This window comes from Agelaius tricolor, unplaced genomic scaffold (assembly GCF_023055355.1).
Source record: "Agelaius tricolor isolate 1412-34295 unplaced genomic scaffold, bAgeTri1.0.p SCAF_12, whole genome shotgun sequence".
Taxonomy (NCBI): domain Eukaryota; kingdom Metazoa; phylum Chordata; class Aves; order Passeriformes; family Icteridae; genus Agelaius; species Agelaius tricolor.
The window spans coordinates 9,716,226-9,740,811 of record NW_027269272.1 but is presented as its reverse complement, the minus strand read 5'-3'; the positions used below and the strand labels follow the sequence as shown (position 1 = coordinate 9,740,811).

Here is a 24,586-nt window from a genome sequence, read left to right as displayed (position 1 = left end):
AGCAGCTGGCCAGGCACAGGGCCACCAGCCAGAGCCTGCATGCCAGCTTGGCTGCAGCTGCATCAGGAATTAGAGCACAATGCTGTCATTCTAAGCTTCCCTTTCCTGCTTTTAAGGGGCACTCACAGGTAAGTGCTCAGCTGTTACCAGCAGGCAGGGCTGTAAAAGGGAAGGGAACCTGTAACCTGGGCCTGGCCTGTTGCTTAGGCTAAGGTGAAGGGAGCTATGGGAGAGCTGGAATAGGGATGGAGAGATGTGAGGGAGGTGCTGCATGTCCACATTGTGGTGTGTGGAGCTTGCTTACAACTGTGTGAACTGATGGCCAGCCAACTCAAAGCTCCAAAAGGTTTTTGGCAGTAAAGGGCTCTCCTCTGCACCTGCCTGGGCCCCCTGCATCGCCCATTATCACAACATTTAGCCTATAGCACAGGGCTTGCAGTGCCTTCTGAATGATTCCTTTAATACCAGGCCTGACTTGAAGTAGGTCAACTGAAAAATGAGTAAATTACACTTGCAAAAATGCATTAGGAGCTGCAGTGGGCATAAATCTAACTGCCATTTAGCAGAGCTCATAAGAAACTAGAAATTAAAGTTGAAGATAGAAAAGTTTTCCAGGCTGTGGCTGCAGAAGCAGCCTCTGCTGCAGGATCTTTGCCTGCCCTGTTGCTCCTCCACCTCACCTGGGCAGCTCCAAGAGCAGCTCACAACAGAGCTTGTGTGTCAGAGCTCCTGCCCTTTCTGCTTTTCAGGTGAGATCATTCCATGAAACCTCATTTCTTGGGGCACTCCTTATAAGAAGGATTCATGTGGCTCCCTGCAGTAGAGGGACCAGGAGTGCAGCCACTCTTCTGAAAGCCAGAGCCTGCAGCTTATGTCAGAGTGGTATTTGGGCACCACTGCAGTTTTGAAGCTGGAAGCCTTTGAAATCCTTCCAGCCTTGGTCACTGAAAAGCCCAACTCTCAAACTTTCAAATCTTGCTCTTTTTCTTTATAATGGGTGTGGGAAGGTATTCAGAGGAAATACAGTTTCAGCAATGAAACTGTGAGCTATTTTTTACTTTCTTTTTACAGGAAAAAAGACAGAACACCCCAAGACCCCAGCCTTTCAAAGCTATAATCTGAACATACCCAGCCAGAAATGCCAGCAAATCTGTTTCCTTAAGGGTATTCTTTAGTCACCAATTAACATTTTAAAGACCAAGTCTCCAAGAAAAGAAAAGCAGTTTAATATAAATATGTTGGGTGAGTTGAAATGACAAATACTTTGAAATGTGCATTTAAAAATATAATTAATGTTTTCTTGTTCTCAGGCTTGTAGTTTCTGGGCCAAGCACCTTCAGACTTCAGAAAAGTCAATTATTTTTCCTCCTCTCCCTCTCCTCCCACCTAATTTGAACATTATTCCCTTTCCCCAGTGTGGTTCTCGTTCTGCTGTCTGCCAGGCGTGCCTCCTCCTCCAAACACAGACAAAACCTGCAATGTATTTAAAAATAAATGCTCATTATGCCCTGGCACCCATGCACATCCCCTACTCGGGTTCCTCTGGAGGGCAAGAAGCTCTTCAATTTCTTTAAAAAATAGTCTGGAAAATGCCTTTAAAAAGTGTCTCTGAGCTCCTTCCCAGGTGCTTCTTTTCCTGGCAATGTTCACTCCCAGGTGCCCAGCAGGGAGGGTCCTGCAGCTTGTGCTGCTGGAGATAAGCAGAGAGATAAGCAAGCTTAGAGCTCAGCGTGTCAGGGCTTGTCTGTGCTGTGCAAATGCCACCCAGCACAGTCTCTGGGAGGCCCTGAGGATGCCAAGGCACTTGGGCAGGGAGGTTTCAGTTGCTGCCCAATCCATGGTGTATTTCACCAGAGGTAATGGAATGTGAGCCCAGAACAACACTTGTGTTTGATGAAAACTTGTGTTTAACACTGCTGCTGCTGGAGCTTCTTCACGCTTTCATGGTGAGAAAATTCACCCTGGTACCCCAGCAGGGAATGTGAAACACCCACCTTGCTTTATTACATCCTCTGCTACAGCAGAGACCTGCTTTGAAATGCTGAGAAGCTCCTCAGGTGTCTGCATGTCCCCCTCCCTTCCCCAGCTGCTCTGTGGTGAGTTTGCCATCCTCCTCCTTGCTGCAGCAATTTCTAGCACAGGGGTGATATGGAGTCTAAATTCCTCTTTCTGATTGAGGGGGCATCCTGCACAATTGCATGGTGCTGACCTATATCTTTAATTCTCCACAAAACCATTAAAAAGAAAGCTATAATTACTCTGCTTCAGGTTAAATTTTAAATGCAGGCAGGGAATTAGAGTTGTAGACAGCCAGCCGTTTCATTTAAAATCTTTTATTAGATAGTATTTTGATATCTCCTCTTGCTCTCATGCCAAAACATGTATTTTGGGGCATAATTGCATAAATTACTGAGGGGAAAGAAGGAGAGGTAAGACTGTGAGGCAGAAGTACCTCTGCATCCTCACCAACTCAAGCAGGAGCCAAGGCCTGACTGGCACTCCATTTCTGAGCAAACTCCACAAATTTCCAGTGGGACTGACACAGAGACACACAAAGATGGGCATGAGCCTACGGCTGCATTCCAAATCATGTGCTGCTGCTGGATTTTCATCCTTGCTTGCTTTTGGGGTTTTAAACCTTGTTAGTGGAAAGAGCACTGAGGGTTATGGGTGTGTAGGATCCTGGGAAGAAATAATCCCTGTGCCCAGGAGCTCTGCTGAGCCTGAGCTGCAGGCTTTGGCCAATTTATGGAGAGAGGAAAATGAATGGGAATATTCTCTGGCTTGCCAAGGCTTTGCCACAGGAATCCTTGGCAGGTCTGGAGCTCCTTGGCAGAGCAGAGAGAGCCTTCACTGCATGCAGATATCACAGCAGATGGCTGAGTCTGTGCAGTCAGGGCATCTCTGAGAATCACTGCTGTGGTGGGGCTGCAGAGTGATGCTTTTTGTGCTCCCTGCTTTGGCATGGGGGTCCTGCCTGTGTGACAGAGGAGGATTGTCCTGGGAAAGTGAGATGATGGGGAATGGAAAAGCATCTCTGCTTGAGTACAGCAGGGCACCTGTCTGGAGAGAGAAGAGATTCTGCTGCAATCAGCAGGGTCAGGCCTGTGTGCCACCAACTGTCCAGTACAGGACTGCAATCCCTGGTTTAACCTTGATTTTAGCATTTCAGAGCCTGTCCCCTGCCTCACTGCCTGGCCCTGCTCTGGGCAGCATGGGCTGGCCTGGATAGCTCCCTTGGGAAATAATGAACCTTTCCTCTCAACAGGGAGAAGGCAGGGTGGTGCAATGCTGATCACAGTTTGGATAAGTTCTAGTCTCTGTTTGCCTATTTTCTTAGCAACCACCACTTCAAAGAGAGAGCAGAGACAGGCATGAAGCCCTTGGGAGCACCTTTCCTTTGTGTTTTGTGCAAGTTGCTAATTGCTATTATATGTTTAGGCACTTGCATAGTGCATAATCAGAAATCAGAGCCGTGCAAAATCAGGTTGATAAATACATTATTAGTAGCAAAATTCATCCAGTATTTGGGTATGTGTTCTTTTTTTGCACAGGTATTTCAACAGCAATTTAGTCTCTTCAGTTACTCAGCACAACTGCAGTAGCAGAGGATGAAGTAGCAGAGTAGCATTAGGGTGTTGATGATGGGTGAGTGACTGTCCAAGCTGGTGAATCCCATGTGTTTTTGTTACCTATTAAAGTTTATCTGTTGAATATTCCTCCACAGAGGTCAGAGAGAGAACTGGCCCTTCTGATCCAGGTTACCAACAACCTTGTGCCTGAGCAGAGTCAGCTCTACTTAAAATCTAACTTAAAATCTAATCTCTACTTAAAATCTAACTTCTTCCATATGTCACTGCCAGCTGATCCCAGGAGAAGTGCTTACAGATGCCTGAGCTGAGGAGAACAGCAAGGGAGAGGGCATTACATGCATCCCTGTCCTCAGGAAACTGTCACACTGCCAAACCCCCAGAACACTGGAGTTTCCAAACCAGTTTCTCTCACCCTCTAAATCAGCTCAGTGTGCTGGGCAGAAGGGCAGTCTGAGGGGCAGTGTCCTGCACAGAGTGAGTACAGCTCCCTTGTTTTTAATTGAAAACAACAAACCAAACGTTCTGCAGATGAAACTCAGAGCGCTGCTGCTGCAGGGCCAGACCTGCCCAGGTGGATGGGACCCTGTGCTCCTTGGGCACTGCTCTCCCCTGGAGCTCCCTGCCCGGGGTCCTTGGGCTGCACTAGGGCTGGGCAGTCGTGTTCCAAGCCTTTCCAGACCCCAAGCTGCATTCTTTCCCCTGACCCCAATGCAGGTGACTCAGCCCTTCTGCCCCGTTCCCCCTCCCTGCCTGCCTCCCACACACCCAGCCGTGCTTCACTGCTGCCTTTTGGTTCGTGCGGGCACCAGAGGAGTGAGCAGAAAAGTGCTGCTATAAGGAGTTACCTGACTTGTCCTTTTCTGTGTGGCTTGGCTGCTGTCCCAGCTCTCCAGAGCAGGCTCAGCAGTGCCCCAGCCTCCCAGGCTCTGCTAGGAGAGAGGCTTGCCTGTGGTAGCTGCTCAATGGCTCTCAGTCTAAGGCCTGAAAAATGTAAAACACCCTGGAAAAACTGCAGGCCTTGGGTACTTAACTCTTTGGTGATCATGGAACAAGCAGCTAATAGCTGTGAAAACATGAATGTTTCCCTTTTATTGCTGACTTAAAAGAGAGAAGTCAAATCAGCCTTCCCAGCTCATTCAGAAAATCTGTATAGACACCTTTTCTTGTCTGCATAAGGTACTGCCATGTACTTCCCTCTTTTTGCTCTATTTCAGGTTAAATATCCTGGAATTTATAGATTTACAGTTTGCTGCATTAGAGAGTTACCAGTTTTCAGGTCCTAGCAAGGATTGATGTGTGTAGACACTGTGCCACGGACACGCTTGCAGGGAGAATTGCTGCATTAACCTGCAGAATCACGAGTTGTGTGTAAGCAGCATTTGCAGTGAGATTTATCTCAGCTGACAGGATCTCCTGCTGCAATATGAAAGACATCCACAGGCTTGTGTCACCAAGTAAAGGTGACAGAAAAGCTAAAAAGTGCCCTCATCTCTCTACTGCCATGTCTGGCAACAAGCTGGGGGATGGCAGGGGGGATTGGGCTGTCCAGGCTCGAGGCAGCATTTCTCCCCTGAGCATCCCTGGGCAGAGGATTGGGGGCACCTGGAGCCTGGGGGTTGTGCCAGAGCTACAAACCTGGTGAGGGTTCCCAGGTCCAGTCAGCAATGTCAAATCTGGTATGTCATTTTTGTGCCCCAAAAGATAAAATAACCTGTTAGAGAAGCCCTTTAGAAGTTCCAGCCTATGTACAGGGTGTGCATTCCATGAACACCTTGGCTGTGGCCTGTGTGAAAAGGCACAAGCTCCTCTGTGAACTTCAGCTGATCTTTGGTCCCTCCTCTAGAAATCAAGTACATTGTTTAATTTTTTTTGGACAGTACCCACATCACTTATGGGCACTTCATAAATACAACTAAATCCATCCTGGCAGACTTCATCTCTAATTTTACAATGTGGTTTTCTCTGTCAGATGACTACACTTTATCCTAACTGTTTTAACAGCAGCAGCCAGCATGATTCAGGTTTATTCTCCTATCAATCATACATCTGTGCAATCAAAATAACCAACTCTGCTGTCTGCAGTGCTGTACAGTGCTCCTGAAGCAGCAGGTGAGGGGCTTTAATCTGAGATTCCCACTATGAGGATGGTGCAATCAATCCATCTGACTTCTTAATACCTCTGTGTGGGTTTTTTTTTCCCCTCTGTGACTAAGAATGAGTCACTGCAACTTCCCTGAATTGCTCTGGAGAAGCAGCCTGCTTATCTGTGATGCTGGTCCTGCTTCTGCTCCTCTCAGAGGGTGAGTGATGGGCCAGTACCTGCCTAGCTTGGCCTAAGCCTGGCTGTAGGGACAGGCAGGGCTGTGGAGCTGCTGAGCCCTCCCAGGAGATTGGCCTGGGCCAGCCTTGGCACTGAGCAGCTCTTGGAAGGGATGCTGCACTTGTGGTTGGTCTCTTGGTGCTCAGAGAGCCAAAGGTTTTACTGTTTTTGGTTTTTCTTTACTGTGCTCTCCTTTGCTCCCTGTGAATGCTCTCCTTTGGCAAGCAGGAATGTTCAGGAAGAAACATCTGGAGCTGCTGGGTGAGAAGAAAACCATATCAGCAATTGATTTGAGTGGGAATAACAGTTATTGATGGGAGGTCAAGGCTATGGTACGTCATGTCTAACAGTTGTTTATCTTCTATAGTTTTTTCAGAATGTTTCCTCACTATTTTTTTAATGGAAAATCTGGGGGTGGTTCTTTCCTTTCTGCTTGTAATCTCTCAGTTTAGTTAAGCCCACAAAAATGCTGAGAGAAATTGCTTAATTCCACAGAAGTCTGTCATCATCTCTCAGCTTGATATAAATTTCTGTTTGATTTTTGAGGAAACTGTTGTTTAAAGTGTTTTTTAGGCCATGACAGAAGATAATATCTGTACATGTTACAGAAAGTTATTTAATAAGCACAACTAACATATTGCAAAACTGATGTTCTGCATGTTCAGCTCTTAGGCACAGGTCAAGGAAATGTCCTAGAGAGTCTGGCTCAGCAGGCTCCATGTGCTGTGCTTGGGCAGGCACAGGTTTCACACACATCACTCCTAGGAGTGCATGACTGTGAGGCTCTGTCTTTCTGCCCTGTTATGCCTTTATAAATGAAAACTCCTGCTCTCAGTGCAAAGATCAGCTTCCAGGCTTTATGGCATTGCTGCCATGTGCTCCAAAGGAGATGCTTACTATGTTCTCCTTTGTTACTTCTCCTCAAATCACCTTTTTTCAAAGGGCATATTGTGTTCTGAGTGGTTGAGGTTTGGCAATTACCTGTCTATGCACTTGGCAGGACAATATCTGTAGCAGAACACAACAGGTTTGTAGATCTATAAAGGCCCTGGCTTCCCAGAAGAGTTGTTGGTAAGAACATCTTTTGGCCAAAATGTCCATGATTCAGCATCCATCACTGATCTCTGGAAGTCCTCATGATACCTGTCAAACAGTCAAGGGTTTGCCAACTCACAAGTAAAAGTTCTTTCCCAAAGTTTTTTTCCAGTCAAGTTTTTTCCTAAACTGCTGTTGTGTACAGAGCCTTTTAATTAGATTGTTCATCTAAGTCTGTTAATTTATTAAAAGGACAGTCTCTCCTAACTGAATAAGCACCATATCACCTTTGCTTTAGCCCTCCATTCTTCCAAAAGATCTGCTTTTAACCATGACAGGTATTTGAGTTCAAGTCATCATCTAATCTAGAAATATGACGTGATCTTGTCCATAGCACTGACATCCTACAGACTCTCAGCTGACACTGACCTGAACCTGCTATTGAGTTCTCTGTCTGTCAGCCTGAAAACATCTGGTCTCTTGTGACCAAACTGAGTAGGAACCAAAACTCAGGGTGTATTTTGTTTTTTGGGTTTTTTTTTAGTTGGTTTCTTGGGGTTTTTTTTTGGTGTTTCATTGGGGTTTTTTGTTTACAAGTTTTCATACAAATTCTGAGAAACTTCTGTACCTTTCATGTTCTGAATGTGGTCATGGACCTTCCTTGGTATGGCAAAATTCCCCCATGCTTGTGTAGCAGGTTCCCCATGGTTTTTCCCAGCTGAGGCTCTGCTGACAGTCAGGCAGTGTGCTCTGCTGTGGTGTGGTGTGGTGTACCAGGCTGGAAAGGCACCTCCTGACTGGAAAGCTTGTGTCTCTTGGTGGCAGGGGCTGTACAGAGCATTGGGCTGGCTGGGAGGTTGCCCTCACTATTTCCTGAGACAAATAGGTGGTTTTAGTAAAACAAAGTGGGTTTTTTGGTGGGGTTTTTTTAAGAAATAAAATTCCAGCACTTGATTTAGAGGAGCAGGGGAATTCAATTCTCTCTCAAGAAAAGCAGGAGGAGACGTTTCCTCTGGGAGATGTTGATGGAACGCTGATCCTTGTCTGCTTTCCCAGCAGTGGCTCTGGGCCAGGGCTGTGGCTCTGGCCAGCCCTGAGCAGTGTCCTGGGAGTGATTCCCTGCCCTGGGCAGGTGCTCTGCCCTGCCCTGAGCCAATGCTACAGCTGCCCACCTCAGCAGCTCCATGGGGCTGATTCCCCACAAGGACGGTTTAAGCCAAGAATGTTCTGAGGTCCCACGCTTCAAGAGAGGTTGCAAAACCATGACCTTTCATGTTCTGATCTGGGACAAAGCCAAATGGAGTTTTCACAGATGGGAAAACCCAGGGATTCTTGAGCCATCACCCATGGCCCACCTTAAGGTGTTGTAAGTCAGCCTTAATTACACAGATACACAGTGGCCCTAGAGACAGCCAAAATATTTTCCAAGGGTTGCAACAGAAATGGCCAGGGCAGATTGTTCTCCTTCTGTCATCAGCCCTGCCTCAAAGGAAGCTCTGTGATTTTAAATGAAGAGAAAACAGAGTTTGGAAGACAGAGCAGTTCAATGTGTTGGCTAAGGACAGCAGCACAGCTCTGGGCTCTCCTCTGCAGAGTATTCCCCCCTTGCAGAGCAATACAAAGCTGTATTTAACAGGAGCATGGCCTTCCTGGGGCTCCAGCTGGCTGCAGTGCTGCTCTCCTGCATGCTGGGGCTGCATGGCTGGGCAGCAGGGATGGGGCAGGGGAGAAGCAGGTGCTAACCCTTGGGCTGGAAGAGTGTAGGAACCAGAACATCACTGACTTGCTTGGAAAGGTGTGGGATCAGGCAGTGGCACCCCACCTTGCTGCCTGTGTGACAGGGCTGCTGCTGGGTGCAGGAAAAGACTGAGCTGCTCTGCCCAGGGCTAAAAGCAGGAAATGACTCCTCATTGTTTCCCTGTAGCTCTTCTGGGCTGCTGTTGTGTTGGCTGTGAGTGTTGTGAGGTTTCACTGGGGGCTTTGCAGCACTGATCTATTCCAAAACAACCTCAGAGGTGTTTGCTGCAGCTCAGAGGAGCTGGGTCACAAGGTACATTTGGATTATTTTGCCTCAATAGTAATCCTACACCTGGGTCATAAAAGATAACAAACTTGATCCAGTGGTTGGAAAGAAGACCCCAGCATCACCCCACTCACATTCCACATTCCATTCTATTCCATGAATAGAAATGAAGCAAGCTCCCATATAGAGGGTTAACATCAAGTTGAAGCCCTACTGATTTCTCTTGAAAATTCCTCAGGAAGACCAGCTGCAGACAGCTCTTAAAACTAACTTCACTTACAGCATCTTATAAAATCATGGGATAGATGAGGAACCTGTCCCTTTTGCCTGTATTATTCAGCCCTACTTCAGCTCCTTTCCCTTGCAGAGTCTGTCTTTTGCAGTACATCTTAGCTTTATCTAAGGGCTCCTCCCCAAATCTACATTTTTTCCATCCTAGTTAAGTGTGGAGAAAATCTTATTCAACACAGCCTGGAAAATGAGAATAAGAAAAGACTCATCTGAATGATTTCTGACCATTTGGGTTTTGGTTTGGGTTTCTTGAATTGAGTTAAAGTAGTCCCAGCTTGTGCAAACTCTTGTGAAAAAAGTGCAGCCGACATTAAATTTCACAGTCAGCAAATATCCACAAGGCTGATGGTGGTGATGGTAAAATCCTGTTTACATCAGTTTGCTGGTGGTGTCTGTTCAGGGGCGCTGCTCCCTGCCCTGTGCAGTGACTCCCCTGTGGCTTCCCAGCGGTGTCTGTCTCATGCCATGTGTAAAGCCAGGAAACTGTGGGGCAAAAGCTGAGGCAAAGGGTTCTTCTGGGGGCTCTGGTGTCAGGGGCTGAGAGGCTGAGAACAAAACACAAGATGAATCCACTGAATCATCTGCCCTGGGAACTGCCTGTACACTCACTGGCTTCTGGAAATTGTTACAGCTGCTAATTTCCCAGGACAATCCCTCAGAGCAGTTCCTGTGCCATGACAGGAAGAGTTTGCTGTTAGTTTAGGCAGGATATTTATTGCCTGTATTTTCTAATCAGCAGGGCCAGAGGTGAGACCAGGACGAGCAGCCATGGGCACCAGGGCTTGGGGTGTGGGCAGACAGCAGGGATGGAGATCATTCCCAATGGACATTGGTCCTTGTGGCACCTTCCTGCAAAGCTGCATTTACCTGGTACTGGGAAGGGAGCAATTCTACCCCACACCTCCCTCCTGACACCAGATAAAGAACTGAAACTTCTGGCTCAGGTTTTGGTGGGCTCCAGCTGCACCTCTGAGGGTCAGTGCTGGTCTTCAGGCAATGGGCTTCAGACTGGGCTCACCCAGAGCTGTGCTCCTGGTAGGAGAGCATGGATAAACTCCAAGGCTTTGTGCACAAGCAGGTCATTAGCAGGAAGGAAATGAAGGGAAAATTAAGAATCATGTTTTCAGAACAGATGAAAAATCCCTCTGTGATCCCAGACCCAGGGTTGGCTGTACCCTTACACTGAATAGGAGGAAGAAGAAATAATTTCCTCAGGTCTCTTTTTGTGCCTGTTAAATAATTAATATCACTGAAGCACTGGAAAACCCTAGATTGCATTCAGGCCAAAGAAAACATATTTTTGCTATTAAAAGCACACTCTCATTTTATCTTGTCAGCCTATGAATTTCTTGCAGACCACGCTAATGTTTGCAAAAGGCAGTTTTTCTCTTCTCTCTTTCCCATGCATGCAGCTATTTACTTGGCCAGAGATAAGGGAAAATTTTTGGACAACACCTGACCTCAGTGCAGAGTAATGTCCCATTGTGGGTATGGAGTGTAAAAAACCTCTTTTAGCTTATTGCAGGTTGTGACACCCTTGGGCACAGCAAGAGACAGCCCCAAGGGAGCACCTGGGGGGCTGCAGATTCCTCCTCCACACTGGCCAGGGTCTTCTGTGCCTGGTGCTGGGCATCCCCAGCAAAGTGTTGGAGCTGACAATGGGCAAGAGAGATGCCACTGTGGGAACCAGTGAACCACCCCATTATCAGGGGGCAGGAAGGAAATCTACAGCTACTACCAATAACACAAGGGCAGCAATAAGGAAATAACTGAGTCAATAACTGAGGTGCTCAGAATTGGATAAACAGTGCAGCAGCTTGATTTCCAAATGCTTTGGAATGGGTAAGAGTTCTCATGAGTCTGGCTGTGTGGGACTGGCACTTGCCAGCCAGATCTGAAAGCTGCAGCTGGGGGCTGGCCAGAGCAGGGGCAGGCAGCTGAGCCAGCCAGGCAGGAGGAGGGGAGGAAGGGCCTCAGGTGCATGAGAGAGACCTGTAACCTCAGCATGGGACAGCCTGTGCATGGGACAGCCTGTGCGTGGGGAGCAGCCTGTGCATGGGGAGCAGCCTGTGCATGGGGAGCAGCCTGTGCATGGGGAGCAGCCTGTGCATGGGACAGCCTGTGCATGGGGAGCAGCCTGTGCATGGGGAGCAGCCTGTGCATGGGGAGCAGCCTGTGCATGGGACAGCCTGTGCATGGGGAGCAGCCTGTGCATGGGACAGCCTGTGCATGGGGACAGCCTGTGCATGGGGAGCAGCCTGTGCATGGGGAGCAGCCTGTGCATGGGACAGCCTGTGCATGGGGAGCAGCCTGTGCATGGGACAGCCTGTGCATGGGGAGCAGCCTGTGCGTGGGGAACAGCCTGTGCATGGGACAGCCTGTGCATGGGACAGCCTGTGCATGGGGAGCAGCCTGTGCATGGGACAGCCTGTGCATGGGACAGCCTGTGCATGGGGAGCAGCCTGTGCATGGGGAGCAGCCTGTGCATGGGACAGCCTGTGCATGGGACAGCCTGTGCATGGGACAGCCTGTGCGTGGGGAGCAGCCTGTGCATGGGACAGCCTGTGCATGGGACAGCCTGTGCATGGGACAGCCTGTGCGTGGGGAGCAGCCTGTGCATGGGGAGCAGCCTGTGCATGGGGAGCAGCCTGTGCATGGGACAGCCTGTGCATGGGGAGCAGCCTGTGCATGGGACAGCCTGTGCATGGGACAGCCTGTGCATGGGACAGCCTGTGCGTGGGGAGCAGCCTGTGCATGGGACAGCCTGTGCATGGGGAGCAGCCTGTGCATGGGGAGCAGCCTGTGCATGGGACAGCCTGTGCATGGGGAGCAGCCTGTGCATGGGACAGCCTGTGCATGGGGAGCAGCCTGTGCATGGGGACAGCCTGTGCATGGGACAGCCTGTGCGTGGGGAGCAGCCTGTGCATGGGACAGCCTGTGCATGGGACAGCCTGTGCATGGGGAGCAAGCAGCCTGTGCATGGGGAGCAGCCTGTGCATGGGGAGCAAGCAGCCTGTGCATGGGGAGCAGCCTGTGCGTGGGGAGCAGCCTGTGCATGGGACAGCCTGTGCATGGGGAGCAGCCTGTGCATGGGACAGCCTGTGCATGGGGAGCAAGCAGCCTGTGCATGGGGCAGCCTGTGCATGGGACAGCCTGTGCATGGGGAGCAGCCTGTGCATGGGACAGCCTGTGCATGGGGAGCAGCCTGTGCATGGGACAGCCTGTGCATGGGACAGCCTGTGCATGGGGAGCAGCCTGTGCATGGGACAGCCTGTGCGTGGGGAGCAGCCTGTGCATGGGGAGCAGCCTGTGCATGGGGAGCAGCCTGTGCATGGGACAGCCTGTGCATGGGACAGCCTGTGCATGGGGAGCAGCCTGTGCATGGGGAGCAGCCTGTGCACAGCAGTGATGCTGCTCCTCACAGAGACCTCGGGACAGGGATGTGGCATTGAGGGAGGGAAGGGGCTGGAGCTGATGCACCACAGAGGGGACTGGGCTGTGGAAACAAACTGTTTGGATTAGATTTTACTTTATTTTGAAGAAAGTATTCCCATTCCCTCTACGTTTCTGGTAGCAGCTGGATTGTCTGCAGGTTTTGCAGCAGGCTGTGTTTAGCAGCATCCTCCTGTCGCCTGCCTGCTCTCACTTGTGTTTATGGCAAGACAAGAGAGCAATGCCAAGGAGAGATCCAACCTTTAAAAGACATGTCTCCAGGTCTCTTACTCCCAGGCCTCTGGTGGGAATATTTTCTGGGTTTTTCAGAGGTACAGCTGTTGCAGATAGCCCTTGATACCCTTAGCAGCTAATGTAGAAGCAAAATAGAGATGCTCACTCCCCTCAGCCCTGGGAAAGTTGGCCCAGAAGGTTCTTAGCATGGTGCTGGGGCTGGGAAGAAGCTATTTTATTTTGGGTGTTGTTTTCTCCTGCAGTATTCAGCTGGGAGCAGCCTTGACTTGCTATCATGCACAAAGAGGTCCTGTGGTTTTCCAGCACCACTGATGAAAAGCAAAATCTGCATGGCATCCCTAGGGGGCTGGGGGAGCTGCAGCAGCACTCAGAGCAGGTAAACCCAGATTTTCCCACTTACCCACAGCTAATTACAGGGAAGGGCAGAGATGGTTCTTGCCCCCCAAACAGCCAACATTTATAATTTTAGGGGGTTTTACTTGAGTAATGGAGCTGTTCCTACCTTTATTCCTACAAGGTCAAACCATTTGTTTTCATGAGGTATGCTAATGTAATCTATTTTTTCTTCTTCCTCAGCCATCTCTTTTAAAAAAAAAATCTTAGATGTTTGTTTGGGAAAGTGTTGTTAGATGTATTTTTATGTGACATATTTATGCACACTGTGGCTGATCTGAATTCAGATTAGTGATTCTGCACTACAGCAATAACTGATAGGTTGTAATGTTTATAAACGTTGCTTTGAGATTGAAATTTAAGAGACAAGCATAGGAAATAGATCTTAGCACAATACACTGTAACCAAATGGAGTCCCAATAAAGAGGAATAAAGAAAACAAATTTTATATCTGGGCATTTGCATTCTCCCAGATGCTGGGTACCATCTGCCAGGATGTTTTAGCTCTAAAGTAAGCTGCAGTTTAACACCTATAAACACAGTGATTGCTTCCCCTCTTCTCCTCTGCTTTTGCAAGGGAAGGATACACACAGCAGTAACTTGGGGTGAAAATTTTCTGGTAAGGATTTTGGTAAGAGAGGAGGTTTGTATCTTCAGAGCATTCATATTTTGGATGCAACAAGGCTGCAAACTGTGGTTGTTGTTTTGAAGATGTGTGACGTATTCATGTGCAGTTCATGTGTACTAATTACTCAGTGTTTCGATTCCAACCTTATTGTTACATCAAAAGGATGTATAGATTTACTAGAATTTGAGATTTTACTGAAGGGATGGTGTTTACTGACATATTGAGAAGTCTTATCTAGCTTTGGTTTTGTTCTGAATCCCAGGGATTCTGCACAAAGATGAGATTTATTAGAGGCTTGAAAGCTCAGTTGTGTGCATTATTTCCATTGGATTGGGAGCAGATTCAAAACTGGAGAACTGGACATTCACATGGTCCAAGAACTGAAAAGTACAACTGGCACTGGGTTATTTTTTTTTTCTCTGAGTTATGCTGACAGCAGCCATTACATTAAGGCTGAAAAGTTTATTTACTATATAAAGGCCATATTTTCCCTTCTTATCCCAGCTTTCCTTGGCTTTCATTGCTTGGCAGTATCCCCTTAACCACTAACACCCAGAGGCGTGGTATTAAACTGGGATGAGAAATGAACATGCAGAAGAATATTGGAGATTTAAGTGGGTATGGTTCTAAGAAAACCACTGGAAAATATGTTTACCCCAAGCATCTGTAGCACCTAATTGAAGCAGTGATATTTTCAGTAAGAACACAGGGAATACTTTTCTGCTTTCTCTTTGGCTTTGAATTCCACTTTGAATTGATGTGACATAATCCATGGAATTATTTTCTCACAGCTGCAATGGAAACTTTCTGCCAATAGACAAGGATGTGTAAATGGGGGTGAAAAGCTTACATTCAGTTCATCTTTGGTGCTTTCTGGAGTCTTTGTTCAGGAAGTGTTGCTCCCCCCTCGTTTATTGAAACCCAGTACGCAGTAAACACTATTACTTTTGAACTATTAATGTTGCTGTAAATTTGAATGGTGGGAAAGGGTGGCAGATTGTGATCAAAAGGGAGCTGATCTACAGCTGTGTGTGAAATAATTGCTGATACTAAATGTGACAGAGACTGAAACCCACATTAATGTGCCCATAAAGGATGATGTAGTGCTCCTGAGCCTGCAGTATTGGCACTGCCACATGAATTCCCATGAATCTAATTTAGGAGAGCATAAAAGAACCTGTATCACCTTTAGGGCACCTGCAAAGTGCTGCTGGTTGGTACTTTGGTGGTCATTCATATTGCTTTTCTAACTGGCAGGCTGAGTCCCCCACCCGTGGACTTGCCAGGACAAGCTGCTCTGTGCCACCATGTCCCTCTCTGTGCCACCACGTGCTGCTCTGTGCCACCATGTGCCACTCTGTGCCACCATGTCCCTCTTTGTGCCACCATGTGCCACTCTGTGCCACTGTGTCCCTCTCTGTCCCACCATGTGCTGCTCTGTGCCACCGTGTCCCTCTCTGTGCCACCATGTGCTGCTCTGTGCCACCATGTGCTGCTCTGTGCCACCGTGTCCCTCTCTGTGCCACCACGTGCTGCTCTGTGCTGCCATGGTGCTGTGCAGCAACATCCCACATCCTGTAACTCAATTTTATCCTGTGCCTTCCCCCACACCTGGGCTTGCCTGTGGTCCCCAGGCAGGGCCAAGCCTGGGCAGGTGCCTGTGACCCCCAGTGCCTGCCCCAGCCAGGTGCCAGAGGAGGGGAAATGGGTTCCCCCACCTCACTCCTCTCTCCAGCCCTCTGCTTCCTCACCTTTTATCATATGCTGAAACAGGAGCTGTTTCAAAAATGTACTTTTTTTTTTTTCCAAAATACAGATTAACATTTCTCAGAGACCTTTGAAGATGTGAATTCAACCAGATATATTTTAAAGTTCTTTTTAATCAGCATCAGAGCCCTTATTTGAGCCATATGGAGGAGCAGAGGAACAAACTGGAGCTGAGGCAGTGGGACAGGGGGGCTGACACAGCAAACAGCCTCACCAGCAAGTCACACCAGTGAGGTAAGGCCAAATGGGGAGATTCTCTGGGCACTGTAGTGCACATGGTCATGGCCAGCACAACAGAGCATGAGAGTGCCATCAGGGTGGCTGGAAAAATGGATTTCCTCATTTAACCAACTGTATCATTGTGCAGTCATGCTTTGGAGATTAACAATGGACAGAAGAGGCTACTGATGCAAGTGCTTCAGAGACAGGGACTCCATCCTGCAGAAGGGCCATTGGCAGCCCTGACTGCCAACAGCAGGACAGTGTTTGGGCTGCACGAGCAGGGCCAGCAATGGGCTTGGAGCAGAGGTAATTTCATGAATTGCCTGTGGGGAGAAGGGCCAGAGCAGAAATGGCCCCAGCTGCTGCAGCAGTGCAGTGCCAGGCAGTGCCTGCCTTTCACAAGCTCTGCAGGACAGCAGAAAGGTCATACCCCTCCTTGTGGGGACCACTGCCCAAACATCTCCTCTGGGAGCAGCTGCACAGAGCCTGCTCCTCCTGGCCAGCTGTGGATCCTGGGCATAGAGCTGCACACCCAGGAGGAGCCTGCTCCACCAAAGCATTTCCCACAGCAGGAGGAGCTTTGGGGTTTGCACGGGCTGGCAGAGCTGTTATGTAGAGGGGGTGGGCTGGCTCCCCTCACTCTCCCTGTGTCACCCCAAAGCATTTTGTGGGGTGGCTTTTGGCCCAATGAGAGCAGAGTCTGACCCACTGAGTGGCCAAGGGGTTACCAGAGGGGCTGCTGGTGAGGGTGCAGCCCTCAGCAGGGTGGGATCAGCACCTCCTGCTCATTCTCTCACTTTGCATAAAGCAGAGCAGGGCGTTATTCCAGGATTAGGATGGGCACAGCCATGGCTCCTTGAGACCCTGGGAGCAGCACAGAGCTGAGCTGAGCTCAGTGGGGTCTCCCCTGGTGTGCACAAAGAGCAGGCTGGGGAGGAGCTGTACCTGACAAACACAGAGCCAGAGGTGAAAAGGAACTTCAGACTTTGCCTCCAGCTTCCCATGCATTCAAACCTGACTTGGATTCCCTTCTCCATCTTAAAACCTCCTCCAGCCCTGCCTGACTCCAAGTGCAGGAAGAGCCTTGATTTTGCCACTCCACCTCTCAGCCCTGTTGGTTTTCTCCTCAGCCAAGATTATTGTGAGTGCAAACTGATGGGCTGAGAAGGGCAGAGCTCTTGCCCAGCTCTGCACCTGTGGGACCTGAGCCCCCCACTCGTGTCACCATGAGGGTGGATACTGGGAAGCTCCATTGATAGGGATTTCTCAGAATGTATTTTTACTGTTGCAAGTACTGTCAACCTTCTCTGTTACCTTTTGCCTGGGTTGTGGAGGAAGTGTACAGTGTTGGGCACTAAAATAGAAAATATTTATTTAAAGAAGTCAAATGTTCTAATTTCTTCTCTCTTCTGGTGGCTGTAAATTAATGGCAGTTCAGCACTCTGCTGAAATAAGTGGAGTGGGATTGTGGGAGAGCTCTTTTTAGACAGAAATATAAATATACACCACTTTAATTGTGTATATTTAATATACACCCACTCATTTGCTTTTTAATGTGAAAAAGGCTTCAGCAGGCTCCAAAGAGCATTGATACCCACATTCACTCTGCCCTGGAGCAGCCCCAGCCAGGGACCTCCAGCTTGTCCACAGGCAGGTTTTTAAGCAGCCAGAAGATCACTGCTCAAGGAGTCAAACAGCTCTTCCTGTGTCTGTGGCTGTAGCCTGGAAAAAGGGCTCCACACTTGCAAAAGTGGCAAATTAGCAAAGGAAATATAGGAGCCCCCTGCTCTGCTCATTTCCCACAAGATATTACTGGGTGGTAAAAGCCTCCCCAGCACAGCAACAGCCACCACATGCTGTAATGGAACATGGTCAGGCTGTGGGTTCTTCCCCACGTCTGTGGTTGGTTGTTTTTGGAAGGGGAAGAAGGGCTGCCCTGTGTTTGAAGGTTTTTCAGAATCCTCTGCAGTGGCCTTATCCTGACTGGGAAGTGTCTGACTGATGCTGGTGATTTCTGGAAGCCAAGTCCAAATACCCAAGGGCTAGCCTGCATTGGAAAGGGGGCAGGACACCCCAGCAATGTGGCTGATGGGCTCCCCAGAGCTACCAGGCCACAGAGCTCTGCTTCTTTATGTTAGTTCACATTGATACACAGATTTACCTTGAGGTTTTTTTTCAATTTGCTGTCAGGGAAATAGAACAATACTTCTTTCCTCCACCTTTGTATTGGAGTGTAATCACCATCTTTAGTCATGTGCAGAGAGCTGCATCCTGGAGCTGTAACTGCACTGGGGACACACCATAATGCAGGATAATAACTCCATGCTAATGAGCTCCATGCACTCAGCCAGGATCAGACCTGCCATCTCCCTTCCCAATGAAATTACTGCTGGCCTGCTCATGCTGCTCTTCTGAGTGTATGCTAAGGTTTGCAACCAACTGGAGCAAGTCTCAGTTTTGATTGAAGTTGTCTTCTGAGTTATCCAACAAAGCAAGGCAAAGCCAGGACAGCAAAGCAGGCATGGATCTGCAGGGCTCTCTTTAATTTTCAGTTTATCTGCAATTTAAGGGAGTAAACACAGCCCTGCTGAAGATGCATAAATACAGCTTGGAGTGCCACTGAAATCCAGGTCAAGGTTCCAGTTCTGCCTGGGGATTTCATTACCTGACTGTGTGCTGCTCCAGGAGCAGGAGGAGGACACTGCTGAGCCTAAGGAAAGCAGGTAGGCTTCTGCATAAGCAACAGCAGCTCCACTGCAGACTGCAAACAGCTCACCTGGGCCATTGCTGAACTGGAGCTGCTGAATTGTTACTGAATCTCACTGACCAGTCCTGGCAAAGGCCTTTGGCTCTCCAGTGGCTTCAGTCCTCAACTGTGCTCCAAGGAGCACTTCCAGCATTTGCCAGCAGTAACCAAATTGCCTTCCAGGTGCTGGGAGGGAGGGATAGAGCTGTCAATGTGATAGGTGTTAACAAAATACATAATTTGGAGGGGAAAAAAAAGGACTTGCATTGATACACATTCATTTGTTTTGCAATCCGAGTATATGACTGCTGCAGAACATGACTCTATCCCATATTTGAGACCAAGTCTGTGTTTGTGTTTTAAGTTAGCCTTCCAAGCAAAACATGTGAAAGGAGAACATTTAAACAGGAAGGGTTCATGGATTTTTTTTTACCTCATAAATTTCTGTAGGTCTTGTTGCTGCTAATTACTGGAGATCTCAGCACAAGAGCTTTTCTTTCTAGCAAACCAGCTTCTCATGTTTCCTGCCCTTCAGTTAAATCAGTTTTAATCTCCTCTCTGTTTGTTAATTTAACTTCACAAAGCTAATTGGCTGTTTGTGACACGAGTCTGCCAGAGCCTGGCCCAGCAGCGTTTGTGTGCACACAGCGTGGGCAGCGGGTGGGCTCTGGCAGTGCCACCGCAGCCTCGGGGCGTTCCAGGAGCCAGGTCTGGCTCTGTCCCGCTCTGCCTGCCCCTGTGCCTCCCAGGGAGGCTGGAGGGGAACAGCCTGGTGGGGCTGGCCAGCAGCCCAGCACCGTGCAGGTTGGGCACAGACAGCTGCCAGGGCTGGTGGATTGCAGCAGGCAAGGCAGAATCCCAGCTGGAGAGGGTGGGTCAGCATCAGGTGAGGCAGGGATGTGGATGGAGCTACTGCAAGCCTGATCCTCTGATTCCTCTGCTGGGGCTAGAAAAGCAGATTAGAAAATAAAACATTGAGGATCTCTGTAGAAGCCTTTGTGTTAACTGAAGGAAGATGCTTGTGGTGAGAGCAGTGGGCTTGTGTCCTCTCTAGCTCTGCTGTCCCCTGTCCCCTCCCTGGCACAGACACACCCTTGGAAAAGCCAGGCACCCACTGCTCCCTGTGAGCAGGTAGCAGAGAGCAGCTGGGAGCAGCTCCTTCCCCCCTGTGCCCTGGAGTCAGACTCCACAGGTGCAAACCAGGAACTCTGTGCAGTGAGAGTTGCTCTCCTCACCCACCCACTCCTGTGCTTCCCACCCCAGTACCTGGTGGTGCCCCCACAGCAGCTGCCTCTGCATGCAGCCTGTCTGGGGGCTTGGTGTTCCCAGTGCTCTGTTGGATCCTCTGAGCAGCATGAGGAGATGGCTCTTCTCAAAATCCTTGTTTAGTTGATGGTGAGGTTCTTCTGTCCATGTGTTTTTTGCCTTCACCGTGCAATAGTAACTAAGCAGAGCTGATCTTAATGAGTTTTTTCATCCTTTATAATGGGTCCCTAAATCCCATCAGACTCTGGCCCCCTTATACATTTCTGTGATGTCACATGGCTACAGGCTCAAAGGATATGCCAGTGGAGAAATCTTCCTGCCTAAGGGGAAATCCTAAAAGGATGGCTCTGCCCTAAGGTGCCTTAGTCATGCTCACCAATGCTCATTATCACTGCAAAAGAGACTTGGTTTTTTTTGGCACTTGTGCTGCTGGGATTGTGTTTCAGCATGGGAAGAACAGGCTGTAGTGCAAGAACCCTTCAGAAGGTCCCACATGAGTTCCTGGTATGACAAAACTACCCTTTAACCTCAAGCCATGAGGTAGGTGGCACTCTGTTTCTAAAATGACTTGAGGCATTATGCACAGTCCTATAAAGTTGCAAAATGGGGCTGCTGTGTTACTTCCTGTAGCTCAAGAGGTTTGGAGCAATTGGTTCATCATTTGCTACCAAAAAAGCACTTCCCTGAAGCTGTGGCTGCCACATCTTCTTTTGCAGCAGGCTCTTTATTTTTGTGCTTATAACACTGCAGTTTATTTCCGTGGCAACAACTCTAATGTGATCATTTGCATCCATCATAACTTCGCTGTTACTAGAAAAGGTAAAACTGTGATGATCTTTTTGAAAAAGTGAGCTGGGTCCAACTGAAACTGCAAGCTATAAAAAATACTACAAAATCAACAATTAAGTTGATTTCTAGGGCATTAAATCATGGCATATTGAGCTGAGCAGATGACTTTTCCTGTCTCTGTGCCGTGGTGAGGGGTGAGCCTGCGTAAGCCGGCTGGAGAGCGGAGACTGCAGAGCAGGGAACACACAAACACACTCAGTTGTGTTTTACTTAAGCTTTCACAACGTTGCTCTCTGTTTTCCCTTCCTCGAGGACTGCAATCACTCATGCACTGCTTTCCTTCCCTCTGCTGAGTGATGCACAAATTGTTTCTGCATTCCAGGTTAGTTTGTGACATCCCTCTTTTGTGTTTGCATGGGGATGATGAAGATGCTGCCCTGCTCATCAGGAAATGAGAGGGATGCCTGCCTCCAGCCTCAGGAGCTGCATCCAGGCTGCTGGAATAGCTATGGCTCAGCACCAGCCCTGAACCAGGGTTTGCCCCAGCACTGCCCCTTGTTCAGTGTTTTGCATGTTTTGTCTTTCACCCGTGTCCACAATCTCAGTGCTGTCCTCCACTCAGGAGTTTAGGATGAAACATGGACTTTCCTGGGATAAGCACATTGACAAACTAAGGCCAAAATGCATTTCTCTTGGTTCTGATCCAAACCAGCCACAGGGTGTCTTTGCTAGTTCTGTCTCCCATAGGTTTTACTTGCTTTAAATTTGTTTGGAACACAGCATTTTTATTTTTTTTAATTTTCTTGCATGTACACATACACTCATGTTTAAATAAAAGAGAATGCTGCTTGTATGATGAGACACACCAACTGTCTTGATTCAAACAATTCTCTGTTTTGATGAGTTGATTAAATCTATTTTATCTAAATGCTTAGCAGAAGTCAGGCTACTGGTAATATAAAGTGAGCTAAGAAATATACTCCCCATATTCTTTGAGCAACCTGCTCTAGTAAAAAGTGTAAAAACCCAGGGAGGCTGGAACTTGGATGGTCTTTAGAGTTCCTTCCAACCCAGGCCACTCTGGGTTGGAAGGGCCCATAATTCTAGACTTTCCTGAAAAACTTTCCCCCACAAATTAGAAGAAAGCTGCACTCATAAAACAGAGCAGGCTATCAGTTTGGCTGGTGTAGAAATGCCAGATAATGCGGTTTTCCATGAATTACTGACTGCATAACCATGTTGAGAAGTTAAACTTCTCTGAGAAAGGTAAGGTCCATGTGAGCTACTTGAGCCCACACATGGTCATGAGCACTGTATCCTTGCTGGAAGCAGCTCAGTGAGCAAGTATCTCTTTTCTTTGTTGTGTGTGATGTGGGTTGAGACAGAATTACTAAACTAATCCTCCTTGCCTGCTGCTTTGTCTCATCTCATTTTCATAGGCCAAGAAGAACGAAAATCCCACATCCAAAAATGCAAATGTGGGCTTGCCTCAGCCCTGTGTTCCCTTGCCAAAGAGGGGTGAGAGGGCTCTTTCCAGCCCCTGAATGCTCCTAGGACATCCATGACCTACACTGCACCTGGCCTGGGTCTGCCTCTTCTTCCTGTGTGTTGCTCCTGCCTGTGGTGCTCACCTACACCAGCATATGGATTTGGCAGGTAAAGCTTTTGCTGTGTATAGATGATATGAAATCTATATAATTATGATAATTAATGCATGATCTTAATTAGAATACAGTTCTGAAAAATTGTCTTTTAAATGTCCTGCTTTTCCTGTTGCATGATACTGCAGTTTCTTAACAGCTATTGGAGACACCACATCATATGTGCTCCTTGTTGCTGTGTTTATTTTTTTGCTTCAAATTCAGAGTACCATCAGTATTGATCCTCAAGATGGTTGCTTTGTTGTTTCTAGAGAGACCTGCAGATTGAGCCACTTTCCATTTAATATTAACTGAAACTCACTGGAACATTATCACCTGCATGGCAACCAGAAGCCCATGTGTGCTAACATCAATAGCCCAAAGTGAAAGAGTGTGCTTTTGACAGGAGAAAAACACCCTGTGGAAACCCTTGTCAGGTCTGAATGGGAAAAGCTGGGTGGGAAGAGCCACCCTCTCCCTAACAGCAGGTGCAGGTCACGTCCAGTTTCAGCTGTGAGTAATGGACAGCAGTGATTCACTGCACAGCTAGGCTCATAAAGTCCACTCCTTATTCCCAGAGACAAATGGGAGAGATATTTTTATGGGCAAGTGTTATTGTTGGTAAGCCCTTTCTAGGTCAGTGTAAACCAGCACACGCAGCCCCTCCTGGCTGGCTCCCAGCTCCATGCAAGCTGGCAGCTCCACCGGGTGCTGGTTTGGAGGGGACCTGCTGGACAAGCCACATGGCAGAATTGGGAACTGCCTGCAAAACTGCACCTAAGCCAGGGCCAAAATTCAGGAGGGCTGAGCTCTACTCTCTGAGGGAAAAAGAAGAGTGACAGATGATTGTTAGGGAAGAGGAAGCCTGGTCATCTGGTGCTCTTCTGCTGACAGATGATACAAGTGCAAGCTCCCTGTTTGGGGTTTTGCTCCCCCTCAATGCAATGGTGCTCTTCTGGTTACAAGAAATCAGCAGAGTGTTAATTTCACTGTGCCTTAATTATTCCTTTTCTGTTTTTCTACATATATGGCTGCTTTACAGCTTTAATGCAGTATTTTCCATTAAGCAGTTCTGTGCAGTACAACAAAAATAAACACACAGCAACATGTGTAAGATGAAACCATTAAACTCACTCAAAGAATACAGTTCATAAATTAAAAGTGCTTATGCTTATGCTTTATTATTGATTGCTGAGTTGATACAAGAAGAAGAACTTGCCCTTAGGAAACAAAACTCATGGTTCCTTAAGCTTTTCTTTGTCAGGAAGCCAAAAAGACAACATTAAATGGAAATGTCACCATTTGTTCTTGTCAAATGTAGTTTATTCAATTAGATCTTTTATAACTACTGAGTTATACAAAGGAGGTTAATATTTTTTTTTTTGTTTTTCTTCTTGCTATGCCTCTAATACACACAGAGATAAGTTGGCCTGGTAAAATATACAGTGTAATTTGGTAATGTGTTTATTGGATTCCAGTAAAAGACTATGAGAAATAATCCAAGATTTTTGCTTTTTCAACTGAAATTTTCTTTCTTCTCTCTCTTTTTTGTTTGTTTTTTTTTTCTTTTTCTTTTTGTTTGTTTTTCATTGTTTGGGAAGGTGGATAATAATCTTGCAAGTTTTTGTTTCCTGAAAATGCTTCAAAAAACAAATTCCTAGGAGCAGATTTGGGTTTTTCCCCTGAGTTAAGAAAGAAAGAAGAGATTGTTGGTTTGGGGTTTTTTTCCCTGAGTTAAGAAAGAAAGACTTCCTGAAGAATAAGGTCTTCAGATACACTCATGTTTTCAAAAATTTAGCTGTGGTTGTGAAACAAATCTGACATATTGCAGAATGATAAGAGGAGCCTAAGTTTACAGTAACTTACCATTCAAAACTGTCTTATAGAGGGTTCAGATCCATTCTGGGTTTATGGATATGGTTTAAACCAGCAAAAACATATTCCTTTTTCCTTGTGGGGTTAGTTTTCTGTCCAATTGGCAGCTGGAGCTCCACTCAGCTCCAGAGGTCAGAAAAATATCACCACTGATGTCAGGAAGAGAGGCAGGAGCATGCAGCCAGTGCTGGGGCAAGGAGAGGATCAGAGTGATGTTGATTTTAGGTTCACTTGCCCAGTGACAGAATTGCAGTCAAAGCAGCTGGGTAAAGCTCTGGGCATGCTCACAAGTTCTACTGAACTGGGACAGT

The 24,586-nt window shown here is 47.7% G+C and overlaps 1 long non-coding RNA gene across 1 annotated transcript in view; it reads left to right on the top strand.

The window, feature by feature from the left end:
• The first annotated feature begins 6,147 nt into the window (after positions 1-6,147).
• Positions 6,148-24,586, top strand: part of LOC139594886 (uncharacterized) — a 30,784-nt gene continuing 12,345 nt past the window's right edge. The window contains exons 1-2 of the long non-coding RNA XR_011680765.1: positions 6,148-6,245; positions 22,200-22,416. This is a non-coding gene — a long non-coding RNA (uncharacterized lncRNA). The remainder of the gene's footprint in view (positions 6,246-22,199; positions 22,417-24,586) is intronic.